Source organism: Mobula birostris, chromosome 1, assembly GCF_030028105.1.
Source record: "Mobula birostris isolate sMobBir1 chromosome 1, sMobBir1.hap1, whole genome shotgun sequence".
Lineage (NCBI taxonomy): Eukaryota > Metazoa > Chordata > Chondrichthyes > Myliobatiformes > Myliobatidae > Mobula > Mobula birostris.
The window spans coordinates 202,323,080-202,338,374 of NC_092370.1; the positions used below are offsets into that span (position 1 = coordinate 202,323,080).

General features: G+C 39.1%; 1 protein-coding gene across 1 annotated transcript in view; it reads right to left on the minus strand.

Moving 5' to 3' along the window:
• LOC140203184 (guanine nucleotide-binding protein G(I)/G(S)/G(O) subunit gamma-2) overlaps positions 1-14,842 on the minus strand; it is a 56,532-nt gene extending 41,690 nt beyond the window's left edge. The window contains exon 1 of the mRNA XM_072269105.1: positions 14,206-14,842. The gene's annotated coding sequence lies outside the window, so the exon portion shown is untranslated. The remainder of the gene's footprint in view (positions 1-14,205) is intronic.
• Positions 14,843-15,295: the final 453 nt, after the last annotated feature.

Sequence of the window (15,295 nt, forward strand, 5' to 3'; positions counted from 1 at the left end):
GAAATATTGAAAATTCAGTACTACACAGGCAGCCTTTCCTCCTCATTACTTACAACAAAAACACTGTTTAGTGCAAATTACAGGAAAAAAACGAGTTTGTAATGTAAAGGGAAGAATTCCTTTTGTCTGCTCATATAAATTCATAGCCTTTCTGACTGAGCTAAATTCCATTCCTAATTTCTTGTGTACTTCTACATTCTCCATATTGCCATTTCTAATGTTCTAACCATCCCCATGGAAACAATACAAGTGGCAAAGTTCATTTCTAAAATATTTTTAAAAATATGACAACAGATTTTAAACCTTTCCATGTTGTATTAGAAATAAATAGCTTACCGTATTAACTCTATTAAGCCTCAGAGAAGCTCCCTAACTGGTTGGGTGTGTTCAGCATCCTCATATTATGGATTTCTAACAACTGAACTGTTTGCATCTCAAACTGCTTTTCTTTTCTATCCTCGTCCATCTGCCTCTATTTCCACCCCTCCAGGCAGCTGCAACGAAGAAATCTTTACTTTCCAGCTCAGTAACACCCCCATTTGCATTACACCCTCTCTTCGTCTTCATCAACAGGCATTCCTTATGTTCCTTTTAAGCCCCTCTCTGCTCTTGAATTTAAAATATGCTTGCTTTCTAAGTTTCCCTAGTTCTGATGAAAGGTCATTATCTTTTGGGGGGGGGGGTTGCAGAGGAGAGGCAGAGAGACATGCAGAATTCTGGAACTTAGGACCCAGTAGTGCTGCGGCTGAAATTCAAGACATTAAATAGAAGAACATGTTGATTTTAGAGGATTATAGAAGATTTCAGCCATTGGAAGGGTTGAGAAGTAGTTCTAAAAATCAAGAATTAGAATTTTAGAATGAAGGTGTTGTTGGGCAATGTAATGACGTCTTGGATGACGTGAAAAGGACTTGACTTAAGGATGACAGAAGATGGAAATTCAACTAAAATGAGTACTGAAATAGGCTAATTCAAGATAATAAAGGCATAGATAATAGTTTTCACTGCAGATGAGCCCAGGCAGTAACAAACCAGTTGATGCCTTGAAGATAGACTCTGGCTGTCTCATGTTTGCAGAGTCGGTGAGTTTGGCCCCACCTTATTTCTCAACCATATGCTTCCTCTTGACAACATCTGAAAACAATGATCATGGTTCTTCCTGTTAGATGAAAATGTAACCTGGCAACGGCTTGTGAAGAAAGGAGATACGTAGAAAGGTGACGTGGTCGGCCATGTTAATTTGAAGAAATTGAAGGAAACCCTGTCACAGGTGTGTTTTACAAGGTTTTTTTTTTACTTGTATGGTTCTGTCCAACTTTGTAGGTAATTTTTATTTAATCTGTCCAGCAGAAACATAACAAATGATTAAATCAGCTATTCAGTTAACCCCTGATCAAATTAAAACTAAAATGTGCTGCGCAAAATTGAAGATTCAAGTAACCTCTCATCTCCATATCTAGTCCCAACTTGACTGTCCTAACCCACCATTCACATACCCAGTTCGCTCAACAATTTACTCCCACATTACCAACCTCCTTTTCTGACATTCTATAGATTAATGTCACTATTGAGCAGTCCACAGTCTCTTCATTTTGGGACTTATTTCTAATGGAGCATACGAAAAGGGTTTCGTTTCAGATGAGGATGTCTGAAAACCCAAGATGAATCATCTGCTTATACATACTTTAAAACATATCACTAGTAACTACAAGAATATTACAGAAATTGCATTTATTTGAGTTCCAGTGAGAGTAAGACAGTGGCAAAGAACAAGTTGAAGAATTGGTATTAATTACCATTAAAATCAGTAGTTTCACTCGGGGAGGCTGATATGGTTAAAAACAATCCAGGAACATGAATAGGTTTATCAGCTCCTTGCTTGTTCTGTTATTCAATGAGATCAATGGGTATTCTGTGACTCAAGCTCATTCACCTTTTCCTGATATCCCTTGGTCTATTTAGTTTCAAAATTTCATCACTCTGCTTTAAACTTAAACTTTCACTCCACTCGCTCATCACTCCTTTGGCCTTCACTACAATTGACCAGTGTTGATAGTTTGGAATATATTCCATTTGGCAGTCGCAAAGAAAAATAAATAACAAAAACACTGAATAAACTGTACAACTTTCACTGATAAAACTTTACAATATAGAACAAATAGGCCACATTATTTAAGTGTTGAAATTGCAGCCCACCATCTCGTTGATAATTTCTACTATATAATGTTTTTGCTCGCCACAATTTCAAGATACTTCATTATACTACACATTACAGACCCTGGGTCAAGTTTAATGACATCTTTCTGTACTTGCATAAAACCATATTGTATGATGCCTCAACATATACTGAAACAGAATGCAGTCTATTCTTGGATCTAATATCTACGAGCAGTAAAAATGGTATATTTTCATCAGCTACAAAAGTTCACCTACTTACCTCTGTGTAGAGCAAGCAAAAAACTTGCAGCCATTTTATAAGTTATAAATGGAAAGCATTAATGCAGAACAAAGACAACCAAGAATACAATTCAAAGAGACACACAAGAGAGAGGGCAGATGCTAGAAATCCGGAGCAACAGATAGAACACTGGAGGAACTCAGCGGATCAAAGAACCGGGTAAAGTCGGTGTGAAACTTAAACACCTTGACCATTAAAAGTTGCCTTCTAAGACATGTCCCTTGCACATAAAATTTCTCTTTTCTCATAAATAGAAAGCCAGCTATCGAATCAGATTCACACCTAGGTGCAGTCCAGCTTCAACGAATTCGGAAATTTGAAGTGGTTTATTATCACATGTATCAGGGTTTCATGTACTCTTCACACAAAATGATTCATTACACGGTGCATTGAGATAGTACAAGTTAAAAATGCTGAATAAAGTGTGATAGCTATGGAGAAAGAGCAGTGCAAGTAAACAATAGGGTGTAAGATCATAACAAGGTACAGCTGCAAGAAAAAATGTATGAACCCTTTGCAATTACCTGGTTTTCTGTATTACTCAAAATTACTATTTACATTTACAGTAATGATATGGAATTAAGGATTAAAAGTTGTTTAGGTTTGCTGATAATAAAACATTTCAGTGGGACTCCTAATAACAATTGAACAAATGACCCGAGTACACTAAGATTTGGATTTGGCAGGGAGTCAGAGTAATACAGCACAAAACAGGCCCTTTGGACTATCCTGTCTATGCTGCCTGTCCTACCTCTCTGTACTAATCCCATTTATCCACATTAAGAGTAGCTTTTCATGGCTTGGTGAACCAAACACTTGTTAAATATTGTGTAAGTATCTCCTTCTTTTACAACTTCAGGCAGCACATTCCAGACTCCAAACACCCTCTGTATGAAAGTATTCCCTGTCAAGTCCCTTCTAAACCTTTTCTCCTTCCCTCACCCTCAACCTATTCCCTCCTGATAGTTGTTCCAATAACAGGTAAAATGGTGGTGGAATAATGTGCAGAAATAATACCATAAGATACAAGAACACAATTCGACTATTTGACCCATCGAGTCTGCTCGATGTCTGCCATTTCATCGTGGCTGATCTAGTTCCCTCTCAGTCCCAATCTTTTGCCTTCTCCCCATATCCCATCATGCCCTGATCAATCAAGAATCTATCACCTCTACCTGAGACGAATCCTCCCAATCTGTCTGTGGCAACAAATTCCACAGATTCACCACTCTCTGGCTAAAGAAATTCCTCCCTCATTTCTGTTCTAAAAGGACGCCCCTCTATTCTGAAGCTGTTTCCTCTGGTCTTACACTATCCCACCATAGGAAACATCCTCTCCACATCCACTCTATTGAGTCCTTTCACCGTTTGATAAGTTTCAATGAGATCCCCCTTCATTCTTTTGAATTCCAGTGAATTCCAGCATATCCTCCCCATGGCCCATGAGGAGATGATCTTAAGGAGGTCTAAGCTGGTATTCTTGTGCAGTCCTTAAAAACTCTGGGAAAAAAACAAATCAAGAAATAACTTCAGATGCAGGAAATCTGAATTAAACCAGAAGTGCTGGATACACACAACAGGTCAGGCAGTATGTGTGGAAAATGAAACAGAGTTAATGTTTTGGGTCTGAAGGTCTTCCTTCTGAAACATTAACCTTGTTTCTCATCCCGCATTACCTGCCTGACTGGCTGAATGTTTTTGGTTGATCAGAAAGACCTCACATAGATTTGTAAATGGGGCTCTGCCAGGGCTTGATTGGTCCCAAATGAATGTGATTTCTATGCCCTTCCAAAAGCATTTGATACAAGTTCCACATAAGCAACTTCGAGAATACTGAAGCTCCATTAAGGCAAATTATTGAAATGCCTAGGAAACTGTGGTGGTAAACAGCATATTGCACAGGATAAACAGAAGTGTTCCCCTTCATTACTTGACTGATGTTTTGCTAAGCTGCAAGAATCCCATTCCCTCCAAATGTGCAACAAAATAAAAATTGAGCCAGTACTACAACAGTGCTTGCTGCACCCTTCCTTCACAGAACACTTGGCTACACACAAGGTCACCTGATGTTTTAATTGAACCCTCCCATGTGTGACAGGAAGTTACCATTGCAGCGGATAAATGTAAATTTACTTAAAGCTACCACAGACTACAAGATGGAGACTGCTAACTAAATTAAACTAAGAAAATAATGAGCGTCATTTTCACAGATATATTCTTTTTCATCATTTTTGCCTCGTATTAGATGTTTCAGACTGCTAACTACTCAATCTTTCAGCATTGCATACAATAATGAACACTGACCAAGTTCTGCTGTGGTTGAACAGACGAATAATGAAACCACACTGCAATTCATGGTTGTTCAAAACAGTAAGATAACAAGTTTCAGAACATATCTCATAGAATTTACACAGTGAGGAGAGAGGAGCTCTCTACCACAGTCTTTACAATTAATGAAGTTCTTGATCGGTTTCATAAATGTGCTACCAAGTCTGCATACAGTCAAGATCACCCGTGTTCACATACTTGACTAGTTAAGTATGTCAATGGACACCCTTATTGCCATTACAACAAAAAAAAATCAACTCACAATTAAATGCCTAGAACTTAAAGTTCACCCTTTCTTGTCGCATTGAAGACACTGCACATAATGCTAATGTCTAACAGGAGGATTACCACTATGCACATAATGCTAGTGTCTAACAGGATTAGCACTAAACACTGGAAAAATGGGGTAAGGAACTGAGCCCTACAAGTTAATTTTCATTTGAACTATGCGTAAAGAAAAACACTTTACGTACTTTATTTCCTCCAATGCAGTACGCACTGGCACCACATTACTGGCGACTGGGAAGTGAGCCAGGCAATAAAGAACATTGTCCATGGCAGCCAGAACATAGCCACACAAAAGGATGCCAAGGAGTTAAGGGAAGCAGGGAATTTAGGGGAACACACCGATTTCTTCTGTCTGGGTACTCATGCAAAAAAGCTGATCTAGTACTCAGAAATATGTCAAGGCAGTCAATCTCCCAATGATAACTGTGTACCTGTGTCTTACTGCTATAGAGTTCGCTCATTTAACTGAGTGAAAAATGTAGGTCTTGGGTGGCTCCATTAATAGCCAATTTGAATAAAGGCAGAAATGGCTGCTGGGCAGTAGATGACCTCATTACGTACTCATTTTGTGTCTGGTAACAATCAGAGATATATTGCCCCCAGATTTGCCAGGGAAAATTCCCTGATTGCTACATTTTCTGGGAAAAAAAAAGACCTGTATTGCAGTCTGACTTGGGCAAAATAGTCCTCATGTATACATCATGAAAATGCAAATAAGTAGCTACAATTTGCCACACAGCGAGCTCTGCTGATTTCTTTCAATCCTGACATCTATACCTGTCAGTGTGGAATGTGTACGTTTCCCTGTGAGCACATGACTTTCTCCCCCCATCGTCTGCTTTCCTCCTACCTCCAAAAGATGTCTAATTTATATGCCACTGTAAATTGCTCTCTCACGTTGGTGGGTGGTCAGAGATTTGTGTGGACTGGATGAACTTGTGAGAGTGGATAGGTTACAGGGAATGATTTATGGAAATGCTCAGAGAGGCAGTGTAGACATGCTGAGGCAAATGATTTTCTTCATCCCAAAAGTTTAACAAATAGAAGTATTTCTAGGGAATAGTCTTTCAATTTTGTTTTTGCTGACCACAAGACAGAAATAGGCCATTCAGTCCATCAAGTCTCTTCCACCATTCCATCATAGTTGATTTATTTTCCCTCTCAAGCCTTTTCTCCTGCCTTCTCCCCATAACCCTTAACGCCCACACCAATCGAGAGCCGATCAATCTCTGCTCCAAATACACTGATGATCTTTGCATCCCAATCATTTCGTAGTGCGAGCAATGCCCAACTTTCTGGAAACTGAGTCTTACCGTGTGACTTCTTTTTAAAGTAATATGACAGGAAAAGGAAGCTGAAATCAAACGATTTTGTTATTTAAAAGTACACATATTTGCTGTAAACCACGTGTCACACTATTATTACATCAACATCTACCAAATTATTACACTTTAATAGGCAATATCATAATTGAACTATGGCATAGCAGGTTGTTAAAATGTTTTGTAAATCATTTTACTCCAAAAAAAACCTTACCATTTTCTAATGGTGACTTTAGAGAATTGTATGATGATTGGTTTTAGCTACTTAAAATAAGACTAGACAATCACCTGTGAAGAATATTCACTGGGGTGCTGATTGTTTTAATGCATTCCCATTCCTCAATTACATGCCATGATTAGCTAAGTACTAATTAAACAATAATCCGACTCAATTATCTATATTGAAAATTGCTGCATGCCTTTTTCTCCTGACTGTAATAAATTACAATATGGTCAGTATAAATTGTGAAGATTATTTTTATGACAAACACCAAGGCACCTGGACATAGTTATTGGTTTGGAGGGAAATGGTTTCTTCATCTCTATGTGAATGCTGATTTAAAACTTTAATAAGAAAGGGTTGGTATTCAATTTCAGAGATTTTCCAACCCTAATTCAGGCTCTTCATTAAAACATGACTATAAAAAGGATTCAATATTTTTCTGTGAAAGTGGACATAATCTAATCAAAAAAATAAAAGAATGCTGAATTAAATTGCTTGTACATTAATTGATTGTCTGTTCAGCAGAAAATGAGAACATTTGGCTTTGTTATAATTGTGGAGGTTTACTTCTTGTGTTTGCCAAGGGACAGGACTTTAGGCATTCAATAAACCACTAAGGATGTTAAGTAAAATGGAACTGGAACCCCTTCATTCAATGATAACATCCTTGTCATATTGTAAGGCTGGACACAGAGATGACACTGTGTTATACTCCAGAGACTGATACAGTATATTAATCTTTAAATCTATCATAAACAGCAACTGGTGTGTGCTGGGATGCAGAAGTCCTGGAGTAATGATGATCAGGATGATTGTTAAAAGGAAGCAGATTGGATTTCTTACTTTTTGTGAATTTCATGATTTTCTATTGCAGCACTTACCCACTGCCTGATCTCAATGAAACTCACAGTTCATGAATAGCTAAAACAAATAAGCCAAGCAATTTTGAGGGACATTCCAGAAGCTTTATCATTTGTTTCAATAAAGTGCTGCGTCACTAAGTGGAAAGAAAATTGGAAGAAATCCTGGGAGTCACAGCTACCTTAATTTTTTTGGGGTATTTCAGCCAGTCTGTTACCATTCTCTATAATGCCTTCCTAAATAATAATTCATCAGAAATAGGCTTAAGTTTCTCTAGGAATTGATGATTGTACTTGTCTTACCAAAAATCACAATTAATGTGATAATTTTCAAAGCTTCTATTGAGTTATTACCTAGAAAATGCATTTAACAGTAAACCAAAATAAAACCTTTGAAATTCACATTTTTATATTGTAGACAAAAGACTTGCTCTGACATTATTATGCTCGTTTTCAATTTGAATTACACACAGAATGACAGTAACCGGAGGTTTGACTGGCAAGATTCCCACTTTTGTGCAGCTATTGCTGAGGATCTGAGAGAAAGGCACATTGTTAAACCAGTGATAAAGCTGGTGGGTATCGGCAGCAGCTTTTAATAAAGGAGTTGTGAGGGTCAGTATTTTTCTAAGGCACTTGGAATTTTGTTGGAAACATTTCTTCTTGTGAAAACGTATTCCTAGAAGTACAGAAGATGTGAGGAAAAAAACATTGCTGCTGATCTAATACACTTGTGGTTCCACAGAAGACAAGCTAATAATCACTTCCATACTTGGAGAGATTTGCATTTCCCACCAGGGAGGGAAAGTAAATCAAAAGTCATGTCACTGCATGAGTTCTTGTGTATCTTCATCGAGCCTGTGTAAGAACAACCTTCATCCAGAGACTGAAGGGAGCCAGTTATCTGTTCAGCCTCAGCACTGCAAAGCAGCATGGGCTCAATAACCAGAAAGCTTCACCATTACTACCTCAACCAGTTGATCCAGCCAGACAGTTAGCATGTTAGTTAGTTAGTTAGTAGTATATTAGCAATGTTACCATCAGAAGTGTGATCTTTTCCCACATTTGCTTGATTCATTTATTGAAGGGATTTCTGAATTTAGAAACTTTCCAGTTATACAACATGTCAGCTCATAAATGTTCCAATTAAACAGATGGCTACATTAAAATCTAAGAAAAAGGTTACATCAGTGTATCAGGCATGTTTGTAAAACTCACATAACTCTTTAAGTACTGATCATAGCCAGCTGGTGATCTGGGTGTCATTTTGACTGTGCCCACAAGCATAACAGCCAAAACTAGATCAAGCATCCATTTTACATTTTTACTGATTAATATGGCCAGGCCAGACAACATTCTAGGCCAAGTACTCAGGGATTGTGCATACCAGTTCATGGACATTTTCAACGCTTCACTCATCCAGGCTGCAGTCTCCACATACTTCAAATCTGCCATTATCCCTGTACTAAAGAACTCCACTCCTTCAGAAATAAATGATGACCGCCTGGTGACACCGACACCAATTATCATGAAGTGCTTTGAATGGATAGTAACGGTACATCTCAATCTCCATTCCTGCCACATTGGACAGTCACCAATATACTTACTGACAGATGTGCTCTACGACAGATGCCATAGCATCTAACTTATGGTAGAATGCCTTTTCTGGATTTTCTGGCATTCAACACTACTGTTCCACAGACAATGGTGAATAAACTCCTACTCCTCGGCTTAGTACACCACTGTGAAACTGGGTGTTGGATTTTCTAACCAACACACCTCAGATAGTCAGGAAGCACAACCATTTCTCCCTCTCCATCATCCTCAACACGGCTCCCAGATCCCACTCAACACCTGCCTTTTCGCCATATCCATTGATGCCATGACCAATCAGGAAGCTATCAACTTCCACTTTAAATATACCCATGGGCTTGGCCTCCACCACAGTCTGTGGCAGAGCATTCCACAGATTCACTGCTCTCTTGGCTAAAAAAAATTCCTCCTCAATTTTGAGGCTGTGCCATCTAGTACTAGATGGCACAGCCTCACCATAGGAAACACCCTCTTCACATCCACTTTATCTAGTCCTTTCAACATTCAGTAGGGTTCAATGAGATCCAACTGCCCCCCGCCCCCAACATTCTTCCAAATTCCAGTGAGTACAGGTCCGGAGCTGTTTATTTAAAAAAGTTCTAAAATATGAAAACCATTCTATTAGTGACTGACCAATAATGATTCATGACAGCTGTTCCTGAAACTGTGCATCTGAAAAATCACTAATTGTACCCTTCTTAAATCAAGACTATTTAATTGAAAACAACCAATCATAATAGCTTTTGACATCCCCGTTTACCATGGCAAACAGAGAGTCTAGAATCTGAAAGCTTGAACTAAAACTAGTGTCCACCACATGAACTACAACCATTGAAAGGCCATTTATAATTAAGAGCTCAGCAAAGCTGTGGCCAGGAAGTATGAAAGTGGAAGTAAGAGGCTTGAATCTTAGAGGGAGAAATAATTGTAAATGGATGTTTTATTTCTGATGCTTGAAAGCCAGTATTCTTGGCCCTTAAGTATATCAACTAGTAAAAGTGAGAGCAATGTCTGGATAGATAAAACTATACTGCAATTTTGTGGGCCAAGAAGAGTGGGTGTTTCTCTATTAAACTACTTAATTTGACCTTTACAATTGCTTAATCATACCTCTGCCTCCACTAACAGGCAAGTTTCCTAGAATGTCCAACGCCCAATCAAATCCCTGCACTTACAAGCCCCAAACATAAAGATTTTCATGGAGTCTATATTCAGTCAAATAAATATCCACCAATTTCTAGCTGCTGTTACACTTGGTAAAATGGCAGAGCACTTGGACACTGTGGCCTCTCTGGGTCCAAGCAAAGGTGTGATTGTTCATCTTTAATGTCTTTTTCATGAGTGCAAGACAGTGCTGGTTGTCAAGGACACAGCTTTTCCCCAGCGGTGGAGCTGGACTTGTTGCACACTGTGGTGCAGCCTGCTTCAGCCACCCAGTGAAGAGGACACCGCCAGTGGCATTGCACAAAGCACGATCCAACAGATGGGGGATGATTGTATTAGACATTTCTGTTATGATTGCAAAACCTGCTGGACATTTGTAAATGTAGAATACTGAGAGCCTTATTCACCAGTTCATTAGCAAGACCTGTGGCTGGGGAGCTGCGTGACCTTAGCTGTGGTGCGGACCAGGTCTCATTCAAGCCTTGGAGACACCCGTGAGGCCGCTGAGGAAGGAGATGCCGGAGCTGGGCGTGTACCACTGGATTCTACGTTGGGTTGGGGGCTGCCCCTCCTATCAGGGTTACCCTCCAGTATTCACTCAGTGGGAGACAAGCTGGACGGTGATCAACTGTGGCTGCACTATGAGGAATGCTACGGGCTGTTCTTGCAGAAACAGACAACATCCATGCACTATCATTCTACAGGCCATGATCACTCAGGGACTTGGGCTGTTATATTAATTCTTAAATATTTTTTGTCACTGTTTCTGCTATCATAGTATGTGCTACAGGTGCTGTGTGACTGTGGTTCTGTATTTTGCACCTTGGCTCCAGAGGAACACTGTTTCATTTGGCTGTACTCATGTGTATGGATGAATGGCAATTAAACTTGAACTTGGAAATGCATTAGCCATGCATAAGATTAAAGGGGAAAGCAGAACTAAAACTAAATAAATATGATCATGTTTTTCTCTGCCCCCAGAATATTTTTCTTGCATTGTGATTGACTAATTAGTGCATTTTTTCTGGTACTTTTAAAGCAATAAATTTCAGATTATTCTATGCAATAGTTTAGAATAATTTCAGTCATGTGTTCTGAAATATTTCTCCAAGTTGCCAATCACTATTGGAGGGATTCTACCATTTATCAGAGTAGTTTCTAATTCACGTACTAAAAACAATTTTGATATTGGAGCTCTTCTGCATTTTAACATAGAGACATTGAAATCCACAGCACATTACAGGCCCTTTGGCCCACAGTGTTGTGCTGACCATGTAACCTACTCTGCCTAGGATTTCTCTACCGCATAGCCCTCTATTTTTCTAAGCTCCATGTACATATCTGGGTCTCTTAAAAGACCCTATTGTATCCACCTCCACCACTGTCGCTGGCAGTGCATTCCATGCACCCACCACTGTGTGTGTGAAAAACTTACCTCTGACAAGTCCCTTGTACCTACTTCCAAGCACCTTAAACCCATGCCTCCTCATGTTAGCCATTCCAGCACTGGGAAAAGCCTCTGGCTATCCACACGATCAATGCCCCTCATCATCTTGTACACCTCTATCAGGTCACCTCTCATCCTCCGTTGCTCCAAGGAGAAAAGTCCAAATTCACTCAACCTATTCTCATAAGGCATGCTCCCCAGTCCAGACAACATCCTTGTAAATCTCCTCTGCACCCTTTCTATAGTATCCACATCCTGAGGTGACCACAAATGAACACAGTACTCCAAGTGGGGTCTGACCAGGGTCCTATATAGCTGTAACATTACCTCTCGGCTCTTGAACTCAAACCCATGGTTGATGAATGCCAACACACCATATGCCTTCTTAACAACACTGTCAACCTGTGCAGCAGCATTGAGTGTCCTATGGAGATGGCCCCCATGATCTCGCTGATCCTCATTTGTTTTACATTCAACAAGTAAAACACGTTTTTGTTTAACATTCAGAATATGCAGAAGACAATTTGTTCTAAACGGGGGGGGGGGGGCAGTTCCCAATTTTTTTCATGCCATTGTCCAATACCATTAAGCAAGGGGTCAGTGGACCCCAGATTGAGAACCCCTGTTCTAAACATTCACAACGCAGTAGCATGTTATTAAGTTCGTGTATATGACCCTTGATTCTACACAATTCCAATATTGTGATAATGGTACTAACAATGAGAAATAGTGGTACTAGTTTCCACAGTGCTCTCCTCGTGCCGTTTAAAAGCTATATTTGAACTTGTATAAATCGACTATTGTGATCATTTCTAATTCAATGCAAACACCTGGTGCTGACTTATCTATACACAATAGCCCATTGTTAGACAATGATAGGCCATTCATGGATTGATATCCGCATCAATCTGAGGCTTCTCGTAGAAATGAATGGCGCTCTTCACTTTAGTTATTGGATTCAAAATGACGTAAAGGATTAAAACAATACTTCGTGTTCATGATTTGGTAATCTAATCCAGATATCATTTTAAATATTGGTAAACTAACAATTGCCAGTGAACAACTGACTGATTCGAATGTTATTGAAATCAGCTGCCCATCAAATTCCAGTCATCGTTCCATGTGACAGACTGGGAGTAGGGAATGTACATGAGACTGTAAACCTGAAATTTGACCCTGGATTGTCCGTCGCTGTGTTAAATCTAGAGCATTTCAGTGACAGATTGGGAGGGCTCAACATAAATTCCTTTGGGTTGTGATCTATCAGATTCTTGTGTGGGTATAATTTCCCAAATGATTCTCTTTTGTGAATTAGTTACATTTTCTGGTGCACATTAAACCTGGACACAGAATGCAGGGATTAAATTAGTCAACTTGCATAACAACAAAAGCCAACTAAAGCAGACATGTTTATATATTACTTCGTATACAGTATTTCCTGTCTCTCATTCCTCCCCCCCAGTTATTTGGGTAATGCCCCATTTATTCCACACATCAGTTCAACGGAACTTACCATTAAATATGTAAAATGCATTCATCTTATTGCACACTTTCGATATTCCTATCCATTCAAGTAATAACCTGTATTTTGATTGATATTTCATATCAAAAATATTTGTTGATCGGAAATGCTAACGTATTACAGGATATATACTTTTCCGATTCAGAAAGCATCAAACGATGTAGCTAAGATTCCGTTTGAGATAAGGTGAATTTTGAAGTGTCTACATTTCTTCAGTAAAATGGAGGAAATAAAATGTAAATAAGTCATGTGATATAACAATATTCAAAAATAGCAGATATGTTACTAATTAAATGCTATTACTGGTTAGCGTATCGATGCCTTTTTTCTTTCAGATAGAGTGGCTCACGCAAAATTTCAGTTATTATGAAAAACGCGGCTGTATACCATATTCTGTAGTCTCAACAGCGTACAAAAGTCAATTCAGTATTAAACTTTAAATTTTATTTCAGGTAACATTTCACTGTTCCGGTATTTTGGCTCTATTTGTTCAGAAAATGGTTTACAAGAAACAGCTGAAAACTTGAATAGGAAAATATATTTTTTTACAGAAAAATATATGCAGGCTTCTCTATCGTTTATGTGGCTAACCGGAGAACATAGTTGTCGCTGTTACAGTGTGTTCTTTAGAACAAGATTTTTAAAGTATTACTAAATGATGTAGTTCAAATTCTCAAGCTGAATAAATGAATTACAGTGAAGCCATTCCACCCTCTTTGAAAGGAGCTAGCCTTCTCCTTAACAGCTACACGTTTGTTAGCCACAAGGTTTCACACTAAAGACACTGGCTTTCTCTAACATAATTCACAAATATAATGCACAACACGCTTATTTCAAAGATATTGATAACCTTAGGCCACCGAATAATTAGGAACACTTCTTTAACCATTTTGTAGGCTGATACAACAGCTATAAATACAAATCAAGTGGGCATTAAAATTACATTAATCATTTTTTTCCAGTAACATTAAAAACAGTGACGGAAAACGGTAATTTTTACCTTCTACGACGAACCAAGGTCAGATATACACTCTCCTTTTCTTAAAATAGGCTAAATGTGCAGGAGAATCCAAGCTTAGCAGCTGTGCAAGCAGCAGCCCTGGGAGACGAGTCCACACCCAGCTTTGTCTTCAATCATCATTCTGTCTACAGGAAGCAGCAGATCTCCCACTTCCTTCTCTTTCTGACTGCTTTAACTTCCCCTCTTCTCTTTCCCTCATTCAGCCCCTCTCTCCTTGCGCACCGGCCTCTTTCCTCTCATCCCTGGCTCTGGGCAAGAACGTTATTTGCTCCTTGGCAGAGATTTCTCAGTACTTTCTGAGCAATGCGCTCGCTGCTGTCTGAATTTCTCATGAACCATTGGGTGAAATCAATAGAGAATTTTGGTTTAAGCTAAAACATTAAGCATTTTAGAAACATTCTGAAGGCTTGCTTCCTTTCTTATAACCAACTGACCCACCCCAAACGACTTTCTGTTCCCCTATCAGCTGCTGTTGCGAAGGGGTGTTTGTTCCTTAACCCGCCGCCCCAAGAAAGACCATCTATGTTAAAAGAAAACAGTTACTGTATATTAATGACCGTTTGCACCCAACCTCAATCCAAATTTTAGCTTTGCCGTGTTCCTGTGAAGGGGCACAGCGGACTGTAATAAAATGGATTTCCCCGGTGCTACCATGGCAACAATGAATGACTGATTTCCTGTGTTGTTTACGTTAATATAGCGATATGCTGCTGCTGTTGCACAGCAAAGAGAGAGAGAGAGGAAGAGAGAAAGCACTCAGTAATAAAGAGTCTCTTCTCAGATCGGTAAAACGAATCCCTTTCTTTCTTCCAGCATTCTATGTTAGCTGTAACTAACAACGTGATTAGTTCAAAAGCTTTAGTCACAGCAGAGCATGTTGGAAGCACAATTACATATGTTCTTTCTTTGGAGTGCACCGTTCACAACTACCTTGCCCAGAAAATGATTGCTCAAGTGTAGCAACTTAGGATGCACGACTGATTGTGTAAAGCAATATTCCCTAAATGCCATGTACTGAACCGTTCTATCAGTCATTCTTTCAACCTGGGCATGAATGATCCAAGAATGC